The following is a 20,311-nucleotide window of genomic DNA, read 5'->3' on the forward strand; positions in this document are numbered from 1 at the left end:
AGAACATTCGGATACATCATGTGACGATGAGTCCCACGTATCACCGGACCGCCCGCAGCCGGAGAAAACGTTGTCACGTGGCCACCGTGTTTCGACCTGAGTTCCCCACCCTTTATTTCTGGAGGAGGCTGACTTCTTGAGAGGTCGAAGAATTTAATAACGGACGAGGTCGAGTTGCGCGCCGGCGCGCACTCTCTGAGAACGATGAGAGCGCGCTTCGGTGTTGGTGACCAGCGGAGGTTGCGCTCATTCATAGGAATTTTACAGGTTGTCAGGCAGGTTTGACCGGCCTTTGTCATGGAAGCAACGCGGAGGAGAGCCATCCGGCAAAGATATCCGTCTCCGCTTTTAACTTGCAACGAATCACGAATGAATTTAGACCTCCCGAATGCCTATCCATATTTGCCTACCTGCAGACAGATAAATTTGGCCAGGACGGTTGTTTGACTCGTCGGCGCTGCCAATTGATTCCGACCGATTGGGGTTTTAGCGCACCTTTGTTGTGACATACGAGAGTAGAGCGGCGACTGCGGCATCCGTGCCGGAGTGCGCTCGCACTCGTGAGAAAGAGAAAGATACGGTCGGCCGACCATGAGGATCAGTGGCGAATCAAATAAGATAATCGTCTGCGGGCTTCACGTATGTGTGGACGATACGTACCGACGAACAGTCGCTATCGAGATAAAGGCTTATATTCGCACTGTGCGCACACACCTATGTCTAAACATGCTAGTCTGATTTTGAGCTTTTTTTTTTATCTGCTGGATGTTCTTCAAACGATGTAAAGTAAGAATGAGATTAACACGGATGTTCGAATGCAAAGTAATATTGATTTTTTATATTCGCACTACGACTTGTAGCCAAAGAATCAAAAGACAGGAATTTAAACATCAATATTATCGACAATTGAAAAATTAATATTGACAGATATCGTTAGGATTTCCGAATAATTGTATTTTTCTGACTTTTTGTGACATTTATTCCAAAAAAATTATTTTCAGTACCGCATGGAAAATTAAAAAAGAAAGTAAAAAAGCTAAATCAGTAAATACAAATTATTATTTTCTCTGTATATTAATCCCCAATTAAAATTCAAGATAATATTGATATTTTTGATTGTCTTCTTGTAAGATACGATATTTCGCAATAATTTGTAATTAATATGTTCATTTGTTATTAATGACGCAACACTATTGTATTGGGAGTACAATGGTGCTTTGAAAGTACTAAGCGGAAATATCGATACTTCGGTAATATTATCGTATCGTTAACATCCTATTCGGATGCAGGTTGCCATTCTGCCGTCCGATATAACGATCGACGCGGAACCAGAAATCTCTCCGCTTAAAAGTAATCATCGTGCGCGATTGTGCGAGTGTAATGTGACATATATATGTGTTTCGCCAATTTTATTTAATATTTAAGATCCATGAATTTTCGGAGTCGAAGCGTGTAGAAACTGTATGTTCGACTCAAAATATTCATACTGGTGCTACGGCGCGATAACCACCGGAAAGGTGAACCGTGCATAAATTTTGAGGCGTGATATGATACGAATAATTTAGATAGCGTCATACGTTATTCGTCGCGAATATTAACGCGCGATAACACGTGGCGCGCGATAACGCTACAAAGGAACAGCGTAGAAATACATATATACGTTGAACCGAATATCTCGTTTGAAAATTGTTACACGCCGTCATAAAAATTTCGTCGATTGCGAATTTTTGACGTGACAAATTCGAAAGGTTGTTAAACGATAAATTGCTAAATTTCGACACGTTATATGTCGCGCTAAATTAATATACGCGTATTTCAATAGCGGTGTCCTAATCTCTGGTATTTCGCTACCGGTGCCGGATGAGTAAAAAGTGATCGACTCGATTATCGGTACGCGTATATACGTACATGCTACACGCACACGCATCGTATAATAGACACACGGTACAACTACGATATCTCGCGGGCGTCTCACAGAGGACTTGTGAACCGCTCTTTTATCCGAGGCGCAATTGAGTCAACGGCCTTTCGAAAGAGAGACAGAAAGAGAGAGAGAGAGAGGAGTAACGGTATACGATTATTACTCCAACCGAGTCTATACTCACGAAACTGAAACATTCGCGCGCGTTTCGCAGCATGGATTTATGGATATGTGGACTGTAGAAGTATCGTTTTGCCGGCTTGGTGACAGATCGGCGCCTTTTAACCGACTCGCGGAGTGAAACAGAACGGATACGCGTGACCGTAAATCTACGACGATCTTCCGAATATTCGAAATAGAAAATTACGCCGACAGAATGTGACATTGCGATTATTGCGAGCGAGTATTCCTGAGAAGAGAAAAAAAGTTCTCTATGCCAAAGCGCGAGAGTCGCTGTATTGTTATCCTCGCTGTATGGCCGTAGACAACACTGCGATAGTCGATGACCGCGAGCAGCCATACAGCGAAAGGGGAAATGCTCTCAAACTGCGCGGAAAAAAAGAGAAATCGACGGCTAGATGAGAGATCGATGTCCTATAAAGAGAAATATCTACTGCCCGAGAGTGGACTCTCGGTCTACGTATGCTTTTATTCTCTCGTTATTAACTCACACGACTTATTTTTTATTTTCAAATTTTTGAATAAAAGATTGTCCTTTTCTAAACTAATTTAATACGTTCGGCGACAGAGACAATCAACTAATAATATTTGCACCGGAAGCTCTAACTTACTCTTTATATTTAATACATGAAATCTGTTTAATATTTTTAACTTGTGCTGCTATTCTCGTTATTCTTCATTGCAATGTAATGCAATGCAATGCAATGCAATGAAGCTCTAATCTGCTCTAATTTTTTGTATACAGTTTTTATAAAAAAAGGTATAAAATTGTGATAAGAAATTGCATCGATACTTTATAAAGTATTGCAATGTAATTAAGACATTTTTCAGATAATCAATTTCTAATAAAATATTTGTTACAAAAATTTAGCCCATTTGTGACAACAATTGTAACAAGTTGTTATTCCTTGGATAAATGATCTATGTCTATTTTCGCTATTGGAAGCTGCCAATTGTTGAAGCGAGATCGCGAAATCCATTGAATATCTCCATCATCAGACTTGCAAAACTTACTTTACAAAACCTGTTTCGGTGAATCGGTTTCATCGACAATCAAGTCGTATAAAAATCCGCGCGAAGCGCACGCTTTCCGTATAAAGAAACGGATGAAAGGCATAATTGTATTACGTTACCTTCGGCGTCGATCCTATGAAATCGTGAATGAGGTATACTCATAATCCACCGCGTCTTTATTCTTTCGCCCGCGCACGCCCTCGGAGAACGAGGAACGCATTCCACGACGCCGTCCGCCGACGATCTGCATTCGCAGAAAAGGACGAAGCAGCCGAGGAAACGAGCAAAACGAATTAGCATCCCGATCGTCCCGAGCTTCTCCATACGGTCGTTCCCTTCGCCCCCCCCCCCCTACGGCCCCCACCCACTGTCCCTGGCGCTGGTAGAACGTACAGTTTCTTCTTATGTACACGTAAGAGAACGAGGCGTAGTCGCGCGAGCAATCACATAAATCACGTAGTTTCGATAGCTCATGAACGATTTCTATAGATGATAATAATATGCCAGATCTCTCCGACATGGCGCGTGTTAAATATTTAAATGGAATGTTTTTTTATCAACCGTGCAAAGGGTTGCTATTTTTTAGTGTTTCGTATTTACTATCGTGCCGCGTATCTGTGATTAATTTTGTGTTAATTCATTCTCGGCGAGAATTTAGTTAGATCAAGATAATCGTATATCGCGTTATGTCATAATGTGTTGAGTCGAAAATTACATTTCGCACATTTTGAATAGTGGTACAAAAATAACAGCACATTTTCTACCTTGTTTCAGAGATGGTAGCTAGAACTATAGCCGTCTGATTATAGTCAGAGTTAGGGGTATGAAAACTACAGTTAGGTTTCTCTAGCTAGAATTATCTAAGTAGGGACAAGTTACTGATGTAATGCTACGGGAATAGTCTGGCTCTGTCAACTGATCCTAAGTGGTTATCAGCAGCCAGTTTGGAGTTGTTTTTCATTTAAAACACGTGCAAAGCAAGAAACACATCTCTTTTCAAATAAAATTCTTTCTTAATTACCTGTATTTATTACTAAAGGAGAAAGTGAATTGTCAGAAATATTTTGCCATATGCGAATATCTTCGCAATATCGTTTCGGCTGGAAATATTCGGAAATATTTGCGATCTCTCACGAGCGAGTAGTTCGAATACAAATTCGACGTCCGTGTGTTCCACTTTATGAACGCATCAGCAAAATATGATATAAGCGTCGGTGCTGAATGTACACATGTACTTATGCTGAGAGATACTTCTGTATAAATACGTTCGAATATGCATATGTGTATCCACGTATGAAAACTCTTGCTGTATATTGGAAAACTGTAAATTCTTTATATTCGGAGTGCCATCGTACGTGAGATTCTAATATTTTGTGATTTTTGAAGCACGTACTAAATTTTTCATTTGTCTATTTTGTGTATTTGCAGAATCTATCCATGCAAGCTCAGTATTTCATAGAGCGACAGATCCTACCAAAAAATTTTTTTTATTCAAATATCATATCAAACGTTACGTTGTTCAAAATTATAATAAAGATGTTATAAAATGCTTCGGTAATTAATAATGCATATTAAAATAGATAATATTTTTTATATTTTTTGAATAGAAAAAAATGTGTGTCGGAAAAGCCTCGTAACATTTTTCCGCTTTAAAAATTTATTTATTTTCTAAAATCATATTTGTGTAAATCTTTATTATTCGAAACATTTTCTGAGTTATTTATTATTAATTATTATATATATTATTATTAATTAATTATTACATTTTTAACGAGGAACGTATAATTTACGAATAATTTCAACGATATCGTGATGTTTAAATGAACAAGCTGAGACCAGTACAAGCTACATTTTGCATCATACCCGCTATAATCTCGCGAATTCGTTTGTAAGTACCTCGCACATAGATATAGATATGCGGACGCAAGTTTGGCTATAGCGATATTCCCTCCAGAAACGCACTCGTATTCATCGGTGGATAAACAACTGATGCATACAGATTCGATGGTGTTGGTTCGTTCTATACGCATACTTGCACGCGATATCGCGTACAGCAGCGAGTGCGCCTTGACAACGATCCATGTGTGCGAAAGCTGAGATTCACGTTCGCCGATCTCACTTACACACGCATACACCGTTGCCGACTTCTACAAATACAAAAATTCACACACACATCTACGTATATGTACACTTGTATGTGTAAAATGATATTTATTGCGTACGATCGCTTACGTGTGTGCGTGAGCGTTGATGCGTGTATTGGCGCGTCGCCGACAGACGTACGGCTCGTCCGGCCCGTTAGGCAGTGGTCTCTGTGCGATTCGTCCGCACGGAGAGCATGCTTCCTCGGCTGGACAAGCACGTAAGTGCTCCGAGTAGGTGTGAGAGTCGTGTAGGTGGCTCTCTCGCTTGGGCGGAGGTCGAGGAAGCAGGGTCGCTGACGTCCCGGTCTGATGCCGAGCGGCCGACCTCCGACCAAACGTAAGCGAGCCACGCCACGGGGTAAAAGAGAATCCTGACGCGCGTGTACGCCGGCCGTGGGGGTACAAGTCTACTTTCAGCTGTTTCTGCTCAAGCGCGAGTCGTCAACAGGTTTATTAAAATCAAAATAAACACACGCTCACCCGACCGATGCTGACAAAGAAGGGTGTCGCCTGCTTGCAAGTTGCTATTTTAATGGGCGATATTTATTTTTACCTCATAAGATTCGTGAAAAAAGAGAGAAAAAGATGGAAAGTCTTCTCCGTCGATTAATTCGTCTGGCAATTATAAATTTATCGCAAAAACGAGAAGAGTATCTGTGAAAAATATATCTACGTATAGAAAACTTTGATTACGGGCGTACGCGTATGTGGTATCGCAACTAAATCGTCAGGGGCTTTATTTTAGATATTGTTTTTCCTTGCAAGTGAGCACGTAGCTTAAGCTACGGCTGATCGGAATTACAAGAGAGAAGTCGGGCAAGAGTTGTCGGGCGAGTATTAATAACGTGAGGGGCGGATACGTTGGAATATCGGTTGGGTAGCTATTGTGGAATATGTAATATTAGTCCACGCGCGGAGGGCATTCTTATGCGATGATGTAGAAAATTTTTATAAAGCTATAGAATTTTTTAAACAAACAAATTAAGAAACGATTCCAATCAATGCTTAACCCAAACCTTTTTATCTCAAAGTTAGGTTTTCTAATTTAAATTTATCTATTTTTCTGAAAGAATATTTGTCTAAAAATGTTTGCTTTCATTAAAAAATCATTAAACCGTCACAAACAGAATTAAGATATTGACGTAGAAATAGAATATCTATATGTAATTAGTGTCGCATTCTTAAACTACTATAACTGTACGATGCAAATCTAGATACAATCGTAATCAAGATTATACTGAGATAATAATTGATAAGTTATTAAGAAATTTTTTACTGATATACGTGGCAAAGAAAAATATTCGGAGAATAAAAACATTTATCGAAAAGTAGTTTTGTAGTTTATTAAAATTATGTTTACTAATTTTATGAAAATATTTTAAAAAATTGTACACATAAAAGAATGAAAAGCAAATGAATTTTACTGGGAAAAATTTTAAATAAAATATGAGTTTATGATTCACAGAATGCTAGAAGCTTGCAATAATTCGAGCTTACTCATTTTTGACCAATATTAATTATCTTCAAATATGTTTGAAATTAATCATACGTTGTCGGGCAAATATCATCTAAAAAGATTTCGTCGAAAAATGCGATTTTCTCACGAAAGAGACGACGCGTCGGACGCGGTCTTCCGGACTGTTACTTATTGCATAACTATCAGCATATTCCCATAAAACCGAACGACTACTTCGTGGCAAAAGCCATATAAGTGACCTACCTTACTCCGTTCTCTCCGCTGGTATCAAACTTCAGATCCCTCGTTAAACTACGGAGAGGCGCGAAGGGCGATTCCACGCTCCATTCCATGATCCTGCAAAGAAAAAAAGAGAGAAAAATTGAAGATGTGAAGATTATTTGTAGAATCATAAACGCGCTACACGTGTTTCTCCCCGTGACGTGTGTCGTCCGCTGATCATCGTCCATTCGTTGTCTTCGGTTAATGCGACGCGCACGGCCGCTTTATCATACGCGGCTTCTCCGCGGCATGCCGGGAATCCGACGGTTATTACGGTGCAATATTTACCACCGCGAATACCGAATAGCAGCATATATTATTACGGCCCGTAGCTGAGGCCCGTAGTGACGTTCCGACGAGTCAATGGCGATGTAACACGCGCGATCGCGGCGCGTCCGAGGTACCTTACGTTCCTCCGACCGGTGCAAGTTCGCTTTTATCGGTTCGGTCTAGAAAACTATCGATAAGGAGCACTGCTCAAGGATGAGTGGAATGTGGCGAAACCCATGTTTGCAGGATACATAGCGCGCACGAAAGAGAAATACCAGAGTCAGCAATCGTTAAGTATACGATGAAGCGCGAATATAATAGCAGAGATAGAAGAATTATTTTTTTTTTTGGGGGGGGAGATGCAGAATAATGATAGTTACACCGATAGTTTAGAAAGTTTGCGTACTCTTCTTTGAAAATTTTAATACGTTTGCATTAATGTCGATGATAGAAGCATTGATATTTTGTTAGCATTCGAATTGTTGCGTATTTTGGTATTAACGTACGCTGTTTAAAGGAGCACAGTGTATGCAAGGGGGAACGATATCTGGATTGCGCGCTCATAATACGAGCACAATCCCCGAACAATAGGCACACATGGAGCAAGTAGTAAGATGATTCATAGTCGCAGAATCAACGTGGCCTTGACAGACGCTACAGCGAAAATTGATCCGCGTCGAGACTCCCCTTCGTATCCTGGCACAATCACATATGATTATGTACTCAAGGGTGTCCAAATTTAGGATTATCATGCCAAGGCAGTTTGAGAGATACGTCAAATTTTATGAATATTTGTATCCGCACAAAATAATTAACTATAAAAATTATGCAATGTTAAGAATAATATAAATAAAATTTTGCTTAGATTTTTTTGACACTTCAAAAATGCTTTTTATAACATTTTGTTATATTTTTTAAATCGCCAGTAGAATTTTCGTAATTGAATAGAAGCTGTGAATTTCGTGTGAAAATTCATAATAGGATGCATCCTTTGGTGCAATTAAAGTTTCATCTATGAAATGATATATCTTTATTATCTAGTTGCATCCTGCTTAAGTTCAATTAATGAAAATATTCTAAAGCTAGCTCCAGAATCCGTAACGCAGTATATCAAAGCGCCCTCATATATAATTGTCATTTTAAAATGTGGGGTATTGTTCCGATTGAAACGAGCATTCCAGTTTTCAAGATGACGACTCTGGTGGTCATCGCCTGCAAGCTATGAATAGGCACGAAGAAAGATACATCTCCCCTCTCGACATTGCAGGGCTTGCTTCAAACAGACACCCGAAAGGACGAGTCGCGACAGGTTTTCAGACAGATTTCTCCGTGTCTGCGCATTGGTATGTATATTGGGAGGACTTACGCGCTCGTTTGCAGGTATGCCAAGCATGTAAGGTCTAACGTTGAAACACCGATCGTCCGGACAAGGCGAGTGGGAGGAAGGGCACTCGCGGGTCGGAGAAAGAAAGAGAAAGAAAGGACGGGCGGGAAGGTGAGAGAGGGTGAATGAGACGAGAGGTGGGAGGTGGAACCGAGAGACAAGGGGGGTTACGAGAAGGCAGAAACGAGAGGACGACGGAGAGGCAAAGAGGCCCTACTTCTCCGGTCCATGCCTTGAACACGTACGTATATTCACACACGCAAGCGCGCGCCCGCGCCCTCGTGAACATAAACGTATATCACGTTGGTGGTGCATCGGTGGTGTAGCATGTGTATAAGGAAGGCGTGCATACACATACACACACACATATATATATACATATGTATGTACATATAGTTACGTGGCCCGGCTGACTGTCCCGTCTCATGCCCTGGCTTCACGACACTCTTTAAAACTCGACGTAGAGATACGGTGAGAAGAGACGGAACGGAGAACGCGCGGACGGAGGGAGAGATGACGGCGGGTGAGCGCGGCGCGAGGGGAGAAGCGGGCGGGCAGAGAGCGTGGAGGAAAAAAAGAGAGGACGAGAGGAAAAGAGGAAGACGGGAGAAGAGGAGACCGCGGTGCATACGGCCGCCTAGCCCCCCCGAGAGAGAAAGAGAGAGAGAAAGAGAGACGATAGGAAGAACGGAGACGGCGGGCGAGTCGGCAAGAGAGACAGAAGGGAAGAAGGAAAGAATGCATTTGTGGATTGCTCGATAGAGTAGGTGGGCGGGTAAGAAGGCTAGGTCGCGCGCGCGTTGGTGGGAGCCGCGCGCGCGAGAGCGCAACGCAGAGACCGGACAACCTGGTGCCGCGGACTCTCGAGCCGTGGAACGTTACGAGCGAGGAACGTACGAGCGGGCAACTCTCCGCCTATACATATTATAGAATACACCAGCGAGAAACTTACACCCCGACACGGTGGGAATTTGCCGCTCTCGCGCGTACGTTAAGTATGCGGGAGACGCGAGAGCGCACATACGCACAAATATAACACACACGTGGCGTATGGGGGAAGTCGATGGTCGGTCGGGTGCGCGCGTATACCGGTCCATCGGAGGCCAGAAAGCAGATCCTGCAAAATCATCCGCGGCTTCGTGTGCGCCTCTAATGAAGATGTGGTAGGTGTATGAATAAGCGGTCGCTGCCAACGTTGCGCGTACAACTCTCGCTTTCCCTCTCTTTCTCCTTCTTCGCTCGCCGTCTCTCTCTCTCTCTCTCTCTCTCTCTCTCTCTCTTTTTCGCTCCGTCTCGATCTCTCCCCGTCTGTCAGGTGAGAGACACACTCGTGGTGCCTCCACTCTCGGTGGTTTCAAGTGCGATCTCTTCGATTCTCCGCTTGATGATAATAATTAGAATTGTTATTTCATTTGCCGAGTCAAATGTGCGATAATTTGATTACTTTTCCTATCGCGCGCCACCGCTCGCGCCACTTGATTCGCCATTTAGCATGGAACTTGTATTTATCTAATTTTTTATTCTATTTGTTTACCGTGATTATTCGTAATTGTATTGAGCGTTCTAGAGAGGCCAATCCCACAGTGCCTAATAAATGCTTCTCTCTCTCTCTCTCTCCCTCCGCTTCCCTTCACTACCTCCTCTCCTCCTCTCTCTCTCTCTCTCTCTCTCTCTCTCTATCCCGATCTCTTGTTGTGCCTCTCTGAAAATCGCGGCGCAATGTCGGAGGACGGCAGGTGGCATGGTGAAGGGAAAATAATGCCGCGGTGATATCGCGGCTGCGAAATTCCTTTTGCTTTCTCCGCGCGCTCGCGACTTCAAGCCTCGCGGTGGGTGTAGCCGCCTCGTTTGTATTAGGTCGCGCATTATTTCACGATGTAACGCTTTAATGGCGAACTCTGATTTCTCGCGGCGCGCGCTGGCGAATCCCATTCGGCGACGATGCCCTCCTTCCTAGCGGGGACAATCGGAGGCAAGATTGTCGATAATCACGATCACATTTCCTAGATACAATTTTAGTACGCCGACAATCGAATCCAAATACTATTACTGCATTTGCAATCTCGATTGCACTACACATTTCTGAAGCAATTTTTGAAAATGTATAGCGATTTGTTTGTAAAAACATTTAGACAGATTGTGCTTGGAATTTCTCCCTTTTCATCCTTTCTCTGATATAACATTTAGACGTTTTTCCAGCATTAATTTAGAAAATAAATCACATCGAAGATTTTAAACTGTCGCATTTGACACATCCAACGTATGACTGGCTTATGTCGAGATCAATACGCTGCTGGTAATGTTTTTAATGCTCGTAATTTAACTTCTATGATATCGATATCTTGAAACGAGGGCACCTAATATTATTCTATGGCTTGAAAGCAAAGGGTTGGCCGTGTGAAAAAAAGTGGTACTATGTATCTGTACTTATAACACTGCGCCTGCCGTCTGATATTGGTCGCTCTCGTTACAAGATACTGTTATCTATCACCGTTCGTCTCCACAATGGGGCGTTGCAATAACGCGTTTTACGCTTTTAAAATTATTACTCGATAAATCCCAAAATTATGTGGCATATATTTGAACGACAGATTCGAATCGACGCGAAATCCTCCCGTCTTACGACACTCTCAAATATTAACGATTCGCTTCAAGAGAGTGTATAAAAATATGTAATACATAATAAGCGCACAATGGAATGAATAAACGGTACATAATACGGTATATGACGAGCATGTAAAATTTCGTTCACGCGATCACGGATGCGGATCGATGCGGTCTCAATTTCAGAATGGTCGATTACGACGTGCTAATTCCGCGTTACTACTAAACGGCGATGATGTGCCGTAACGCGTCTTGTTCGCGAGCAGCAACAGGCCGTTTTACAGCGTCGCGGGAGCGTTCGTCTCACGGTTGCGGACCAGAAGCAAAATGAACACGCGGGGTCGAGCCCCCCCGCCCCCCCTCCCCCCTTCAACGAGATAGCGCACAATCTGGTTGTGTCTTTACTCCGCGAACGGGAATGCACGGGAGAGCGGAGGGCAGCTGGGTGGCGTAAGGTTCTCAGGTAGGAACATTTAGACGGACGTGCACACGTCGAGATATTCGTGGCCGTTCGCCGATCGTTGACACGGGGGCCCGGAGTGCTCGACTGCATTATCGTCGGCGTGCGAACAGGTAACTTCGCGATCTCTCTTTCTTCTTCACTCCCTCCTTTCTCCCTTCCCGGCCTCCCCTTCTCGCTCTCGCTCTCTCTCCCTCCTCGCCCTCTCGTTCTCTGTCGGTGCGCGCGCGGCTATTTTATTATGCCGCGCTCGTCCGCTGCGCTGCGCAAACAGATTGCACTCCGCGAGAAAAGAGAGATCCCACTATCTACGATGCGCGAACGGAAAATAATCCGTTTCCATGTTTATATCGGATTATTGAGAGTCGAAGATAATGGTATGCGGTCACGATGCCATTATGGCGTTTAAAAAATTGATTGACTGATGGATACGATTTATTAATATCCCGGATTGTATGGGATTCCTGAACCGATCGCGTTGTATTTGCACCGTCGAAACGTCTCTCTTCTAAATGTTATTTTATCAAATTGCAAAAAAATAAATTTAGTAAACTCAAAAAAAAAAAAAAAAAAAAAAAACCGCGATCTGGATTCGAGTATCGCTTTAGTTGAACTTTTTCAAAGGTTCGATATTTATAAATAATTTTGATTTCAATATTTATATTTTGCCCTATAAATTTATTGGTTGGAAATTATATAAATTACATTTTACTTTATTCTATCGAATTGCACGTAAATTCAAGCGTGTACAACGTGCAGTACCGTCACAAAGCCACAAACGCACCGCGCCGCATGTTACGTCATAGCATTTTTCCTCGTTATTGCCGTCAACTGGCGCGAGCGAGCTGTCGCCGCGAGCGAGCGAGCGAGCGAGCGAGTGAGCGCTGCGCCCACGGGAGGATGCGATTTTATGCCCAAACGCGATTCCCACGCTGCCGCGGATCCGTGCGAGCGGCGCCCGGTGTCCGCGCGATTTCGCGCGGCGAACGTTCGTCGCGCGCGATTTGTTAACGCGCGCTGCTGTTGCTGCTACCACCTCGACCGAGAAACCGATTCGTGGTATCTAGGGTGCCATCGATCTCGGCGGCGGCCACGCTACTAGGCTCTCGTCGCTCTCGAAGTTTCTCCCTGTCCTATTTTCCCGGATGTCCTTTCACGCGCGCTCATCGTCCTTCCATCGGTCGCGGGCTAGAGCGCATTCGAGGCTGCACTATCGAACGCGTTCGTCGCACCGATCCGATCCGCAAGCGGGAAGCGGTGAGAGGCGGACGCCTCTCGTGTGGCACGGACCACATTCGACGAGGGGCGTCGAAACCGGAAGTGGTCCATCGAGAACGGGAGTTGCCAAGGCAACCACGATCTGCTTTAACCCCCGGTCGATCATCGGTCTTCCGCGTCGTTCAAAAGCGCTCTATTATTCGGGGTTGCTGTATAGCCTCTCTCGCGTTCGTTTCAAAGGAGAAAGAAGAGAGACATATATATTATATTTATAAACGCCATGAGAAATCGTAAAATCTTGCGCAATGCCGCGATAATTACTTAATAGGAAAAAAAATTAACGACCATTCGGTTAATAAAATATTGGAAATGTAAGGTGCGCATCGTTGTTCATTAATATTTGATTAAGACATAAGGCACAATACAGGTGGTAAGATAATAACTGGGAAAAATAAATTACAGACTGTAGAGTAAAACATGAAAAAGATTAGAGAACTAATTTCCATATCTCATGATTGAGAAAACTGTAACAAACGTAAATATTTGATATAAGCAAGAATTATGGTAATAATGAACATTATGGGAAAGTGCGAAAATATAAGACATAATATATGAGACATTTGCGAGCGACGTAGAGAGATGCATTGATTTGAAATCGAACAACTCGCTAGGAATTCGCGCATATCAATTTGTGGTATACGAAATAATTTCTGAACATTCACTTGGCACGAGAAAAAAAGGTACAGATTGCATTTATGCGGCTCTTACATAAAAGCGAGTAAAATAAACTGAACGGAGATGCAAGTATAAAAAGATATAATAATGAGCGAGAGAGACGGAGGGAAAGAGAGGGCATTCGGGCGTATATACATGGCATGTATGTATGTGTGTGTGTGTGTGTGTGTGTACCATTCGTTCGTTGATAGTCGACGAGAGGACAGTGCACATAGCCGAGTCGAGCGATCACGAGGATGCACGAAGCTGCAACAGCATCCCACGACAGCGGTCGAGCGACGCAACGCGTCGTGTTACGTCGCCGCGCTGACAGGGTCGTCGCAAATGCTCATTGGGCTTAATGTAAAACAAAAGAATAATAATACGTAGAAAGATCGTAAGTTAAAACAGTATCGAATTTATCTATCTTATTTTTAAAAATATTATCTCATAAATTATATAATATAACTCCATTTCTATGCGTCATACACTTTATTTTTATTTATTATTTTTAATATTAAAATTTCATTTGCTTTTTTAATTTACAGTCTTTTTAGACATTTTATTTATCACTTGTTATAATATAAATGTAAAGAAAAGGTTCTTGTAGTTATAAAAATAATGATGTATTAATGAGCGAAGAATGTTGCGCCGCGAAGAGACAGTATATAATTCACTCGAGCCGAACTAACAGCTTAGGAGAGATTCTCCCTAATTTCCTGACACAGGCAAACACAATGAAAAACACCAGGCTTGCTCGGTTCGTGCCTTCAGGTATGAATCAATTCGACCGAGAACCCGAGCGCTTTCTGCATTTTGTACTTTCATCGGATTTTGAAGATTTGTTCGAGGAGAAGTCGCACCCGCACTGCAAAAGGATAACAATTTCACGCACGACCCTGGGACGTAATTATTTCGTATTACATACACGTGTGCGCCACTGTCAGATTTCAAGGCGACGGTGCACCGCGAGAACAGAGTTTATATTTCCGAGACGATACCTTTTTATTCGATCTTTGTGATTTAAATTCGACAGAGTTTGATGCGCATAATCGATTCGCGCGAATCCGTCCGTTCGCGCGGTGGTTATCGCCGGCTCCCAAGGGCGGCGATGCCTCGCAATCCGACACTGTACATGTGGTCGTGTGTGCGTGCGTGTATGTCGGTGAACATGTATGGGTATGTATACCGTGTATTGTGCCCGATGTGTGGGTCGTGGGGCGCGTTGTGTTGTAGGAATGCTGTCGGCAACCGGCAGCAGGGTCGCCCACTGTTACTCACTCGGACTTGCTTTTGCTTGCCTCCCTGGCCTTCCCGCACGTCCCGCCGACTCGCTCTCGCTCGATTCCGTTTTAAAACTATATTGGCGTGCCCCCTTTGTACTCGCGGGCACACTCCGCCCGGTGTGCATGTATATAAGCGCGCGGGCGCTCGCGCGCGCATATCGCATTACATATTTGTCCGGAGGAAGAGCGAGCGAAGAGGAATCGTCGCGCCGAGCGACTCGCGCCTTCACGCGCGACGAGAGACTTTCCAGAATAATTTTTCGCTCGTGTTTCGGAATAAATAAATCGCACGCTAATCATACGGAGGAATTCCTTTTTCTGCAATGCTATCCGCGACCGGAAAAGCGAAATGAACTCAGATAATTTCGTTTGCATAAGCGCGCACGAAATTATGTATATCAGTTCCATGCTATTTCTTCTAGAAAACTGTGGAAGATAGAATTGATAATTCATGTTTTAGATACTGTAATATTAAAAGTATTTAGATACTGTGATATAAAAAGTATCGATATCTTTTCTGATATTTCAACATTTTATTATCGATCAGATAGATGAAATAAAAAAAATGAAAAGAAATTAGAGTGTAATCAAAATTCAATTCTAAGCTGAATAATGCGTTAAATAATATAACAGAGTGCGTGCGCAGAATGTTACAGGATAAAAAGCATGTCGAAGAATGTCCATTATTCATGTGAACACATGTTTGGTCAGCGAAACAAGATAGCCTCAGATAGCAGAGCGCAAAGCGCTCAAAAATAGGATCATTAATTATGACGTAATAATTAGTTTTCTTTAAGCCAGAGTGATGTCAAAAATAGTTGCAATGAGTGTACGGTTTAGTGAACTCGCTCAAAAAAAGGATGACATAACGTGATTATGATCAATTATATAATTTAATTATAAGATAAATCTAAAAAAACTTTGATTGATTGATTTGGAAGTGATGATTTATGCGGTGCCTAAGGCTGTATCGGTGATAATTGGCAATAACTGGATAATATTATTAAGCAGCGATTCGAGTGTTTATCTCTTGTAGACAACCGTGTAAGGTGCAATACACCCGCATGGATCTTGCACCCGGCTGTTCTTCGCTCCCGAATTAAATAATAAAACCGGATATGTATGGGGACACGCGGATATACGTACATACGTGTATCGTGTTACTTATTTGTCCGGAAGAAGAGAAGACTCGTCTCGGCGTTACTGCCGGAGTGCCTTACGAGGATACGCTTTAGTCTGCGCATTTGTTAAATTTTAAACAAAAGAAATCTAAGCGGCGTATATTATGTCGTCCATGTGTATTCTGCTAGTGCCGCCGCATTATTATTTGCTTTTCGGAATCATTTAAGAAACAATTAACCTATGATTAATGTAGTTCAGATAAGTATCAAATGTTGATTTATATTTCGCGCTTTTCATTCAGCACTTAAATTCAAAAATAAAAAAGAAAAGCAATTCAATTTGAAAATATATATCAAAATATTATCTTTTCGGTTTACAAATTTTGAAATAATATCTTTTCTCTACAAATTATAGTATTAAAGTTATTTATATAACTCTCTCTTACATATATTTTTTACAAATAAATATATTAATAAAAAAAATTAACTTAATTTCTAAAACAATGGTCGAAGCCAACAACAAGATCCAATATTCCAAAACAAGATTGACAAGAAAACAAGCTTAACAAGATCCAAAAATTGTTGGATGAAGATATAAAAATGAATGTGCGACGTATGTAGAATGAACTGAAGTTTCGAGATGCACGTCCTCTCCTCCTTTTTGAATAAAGTCTTTGTATCCTGCACTCTATACCACAAGTCTTGTTCTCGTCAAGCCTCAAGCATCGGATTTAGAAAAGACGAATTCCATGACATACTCACTTTCTCTCTTTCTTTCTCGATTGCCGCTTCGTTGATGGTTCAAATGGTAAAATCTCAAAAAAAAAAAAAAACTTTTTTTAGAGTTCGAGTTTGAGAACATCCCCAGTTCATGAAACTCGATAGGGATCTGCTCCTTGGTTGGAATTAAACACTAAAGGACCGCTAAAATCTTAGGAATTCCCGGGAAATGCCTGGGAATATTGTAGGTCCAGAAGGAGTCTAGTAAAAAGTCTTCGGTATTAAGGGAGTCTCTCTTTCTGTCGTACTGTCGGCTCTTTCCACGAAACTCATCACTGTTGAACGGGCTATATCCTGCCTTGTTTGCCTTTTCTTACCAGCCGCGCATCCCAGTGTCTCCGTCTCTCGCTCGGGATTCTCCTCCCTCCTGCTCTCTCTCTTTCCGCTGCCTCTAGCTGTCTTTCTCGACCTTTCTGTCGTCGTATTTTTCTCTCATCACTTCTCTTTCTTTCACTTTTTATCTTTCTCGTTCTCTTCACAACCTTTTGCCGAATGGCGCGCCTTACGGTGGGGCACGGCAGGTCTTCTTCGGCCTGTCTGCCAGAGAGAAGCGCTCTGTTTCGGTCGTCGTCGTCGTCGCTTCTCGGTGGCGTGGCTCGGCGCGTTCTCGATAATCGGTCGGGTCCTACCGAGCCTCGAAAAAATCCAAAGAGTTCATCACCTGCCGCCGCATCGAGCCGCAACGCATTGAAACCATCATGGACGACGAAAACCTCGGCGCGAGCGGCATGCCGCTACGTTGATTTCACTCTTTCTCGCGTTAGCCGCCAAGCTCCGATTGTCGGGCGCGCGCGTGCCGGATGCGAGATTGCGTCGGATTTACGACAGAGATCGATTGTCGATTGTATAATTAGCGTTAGCTAATATGCGCGCGAGCCTTTGCAATTTAAAAATTGTCAAATTTCTTATTAATTTATATTCGAAAATATTTAACCAAAAAGAAAACCCAACAAATAAAAATATTATTAATTAATAAAACTTGTTCTGTTAATATTTTTTAGTTGTTATATCAAGGAAAGGAATTGTAGAAGAAAAAATGTTGCTATCAAAGACATTTAAAATAACCAAATAGATTTGGTTGGGCATATTTCAATCAAATATTTTTGTCACCGTTTCAAAAATTTGGTTTTTTCAACTAAATATTTTTCCTAGTGTACTATTTTGCACATTCCAATTATAATTTCCAATTGGAAATTAGTAAATATCAGTTTATAAATTTTTTTAAAAAACATTGTTAAACGTAAAAGTACGAATAAAATAATTTTTTTAAGCGCAAGAGTCGATGAGCATGATGCGTTGTTCTGATTCGAGTCGAAGGTTCAAGCTGCTGAATAACGGAATGTCACGAGACGTCCTCCACGTCTCAAGGTTGTGCAGGATAAAGTATTACGTTATTACACGTCGCGTCGCGAGGATATCAGTTTCTAATTATTGTCGAAGATGCGTAGTAGGTCACATCGTTATCGCGGAAAAACCCGTGATACTTCGCAGGGGGGGGAAGGTCTTAGCCTTCGAACCTCATACATTTTAAATCATTCTCTGTTGTGACACAATTTGCGCTTGGCAAATTATCAAAGTTGTGCAAAGATAAAGACTAGCTCAAACAAAAATGACAATTTTTACCTAGTGTTTTTGAACAAATTTTAGTGCAAGATTTTTCTTACGATGCACGCTGACTTATTTTAATGTTACAGGGGCACTGAACGAGCGCGAGCCAAATATAAATGTAAGTAGCAAAGTGATCCTTTGAGCGCGTCTGCATTGCGCAAAATAATGCAGCACAATCGAGTGCATTAATTTGTCGGTGCAGATGCATGGAACGAACGCGAATAATGTGTACTGCGCGGATTAATGATAGATTACCACCATCAGATAGCCATCATCTGAAGGTTAAGGCTACTTATCTACTTTCTGCAGAAATAAACATCGCGTATCTGCGCTTCTGTTTGCAAAAATATTTAACATGCAGAATGTGCGCGTATATGCGAAATGCATTCATAGCTTATTTCACCTTTCACTGCCCTTCACTGCCTCGCCGAACAGTTATCGCTACAATAGCTTCTGCATAAAATGACAAATGCGAAATTGTTTCTCGCTGTAATTTAACAAATTACAGCAGTTTTTAACGTAAATAGATAGACGTTCATGAATAAATGCCCTTTAAAACAACGTTGATAATATTTTCATTATTATTCTTGATCTATAAGTTTTTAATTTCTATAGAGTGGTCTGTATAAAGCTATCAATTATGAGACAATCGAATGAAGTCTGAGTTAACTGTTAACAGACGCGCGCGCGCGGTAGTATAAACATATTTATCGTTGTGTTTAATGATATCTTTAACTTATTTCCATAGACAACTCGCTTATCAGCCACGTGTTTGTCGTAACTTTTCAAGGAAAAATCTACTTACAGTCCAGAAAAATTTTAACACAACAAAATGTTAAAATATTTTTTTTAAATCAATACCGTGTTGTATATTTTCTATACAATCTGGCTTTTTCAAAGTTCTTCGAAATTATGTCATCCGAGCCGAGCAGGTCTTCTATTATAGTTTTCCATTTCAATCCCCTCTCTCATTTTAATGGCACATGATAACTGATGACACTCTGTCTTTCACTCGCTTTCTCGTTCTAACGTAGTTATGTGGCCAGACAAATATGGAATAATGAGAAAGCAGTGTAAGAAAAGAAAGCTATTTTAAAAAATTCCACCTCCAACTAGAGATCGGGCAATTTTAGCGAATATTAAAATTAGGAGTGATTCAACGAGGTGAATTTTGTTAATATTACATAATATTCTGAATTCATATGATATGTTAGAATTATTATTTTTAGGTCATATTTTAGCAGAGAAAAAAAAGTTGATTTCAAATCAATAAAAGAATTAAAAAATAACGATAGCTTTTGGCGTAGTTTCGTGCATTTGCAAAATTACGTAGAGCAAATAGATAAATATTGATACGTCATTTCCTAATTTTCACTCAGGACGCAAATAATTTAGTTTGAATCGGCATTAACGATTGATATCGTTTTTTCCTCGTCGGTGAATAATTCGCGTCTGGATTACGTATTCGGATAAGTGCACATGACTTATATCGATTGCACCACTATTTTTACGATCGTTTCGTCCGGGGAACGTTAGAAGGATTTATGTTTTATGCTACAAGGAAGAGTACGAATACGAAATTTGTTCGAGCGTATTTCAGCACAGATAGGAACCCGTTCGATAAAACGTGCTCGCATTTGGAAATTGCATTACCTTGCCGAAATCAGCTCCATCGTTCGAAAGGTGGATTAAAATTCGTCCGAGCCATAAATCCAAGTGGGAAATCCCATAAATGTCGCGCGCGGTGGCGCACGTGATCGATGAGCGCACCGATGGCAGATTTGACGTAAAACTTTTAGTTAACTTTATTTAACATTGTTCAAATTAACTCGAGTAAACAAGAAATTTAACAAAAAATCCCTCCAGAAA

The 20,311-nt window shown here is 41.6% G+C and overlaps 1 protein-coding gene across 1 annotated transcript in view; it reads right to left on the reverse strand.

Moving 5' to 3' along the window:
* The window catches only part of LOC105673925 (zinc finger MIZ domain-containing protein 1-like), a 61,301-nt gene extending 54,229 nt beyond the window's left edge, over positions 1–7,072 (reverse strand). Inside the window, exon 1 of the mRNA XM_067350350.1 lies at positions 6,980–7,072. The gene's annotated coding sequence lies outside the window, so the exon portion shown is untranslated. The remainder of the gene's footprint in view (positions 1–6,979) is intronic.
* Between the last annotated feature and the right edge of the window lie 13,239 nt (positions 7,073–20,311).

Source organism: Linepithema humile, chromosome 2 (genome assembly GCF_040581485.1).
Source record: "Linepithema humile isolate Giens D197 chromosome 2, Lhum_UNIL_v1.0, whole genome shotgun sequence".
NCBI classification, from domain to species: Eukaryota; Metazoa; Arthropoda; class Insecta; order Hymenoptera; family Formicidae; genus Linepithema; species Linepithema humile.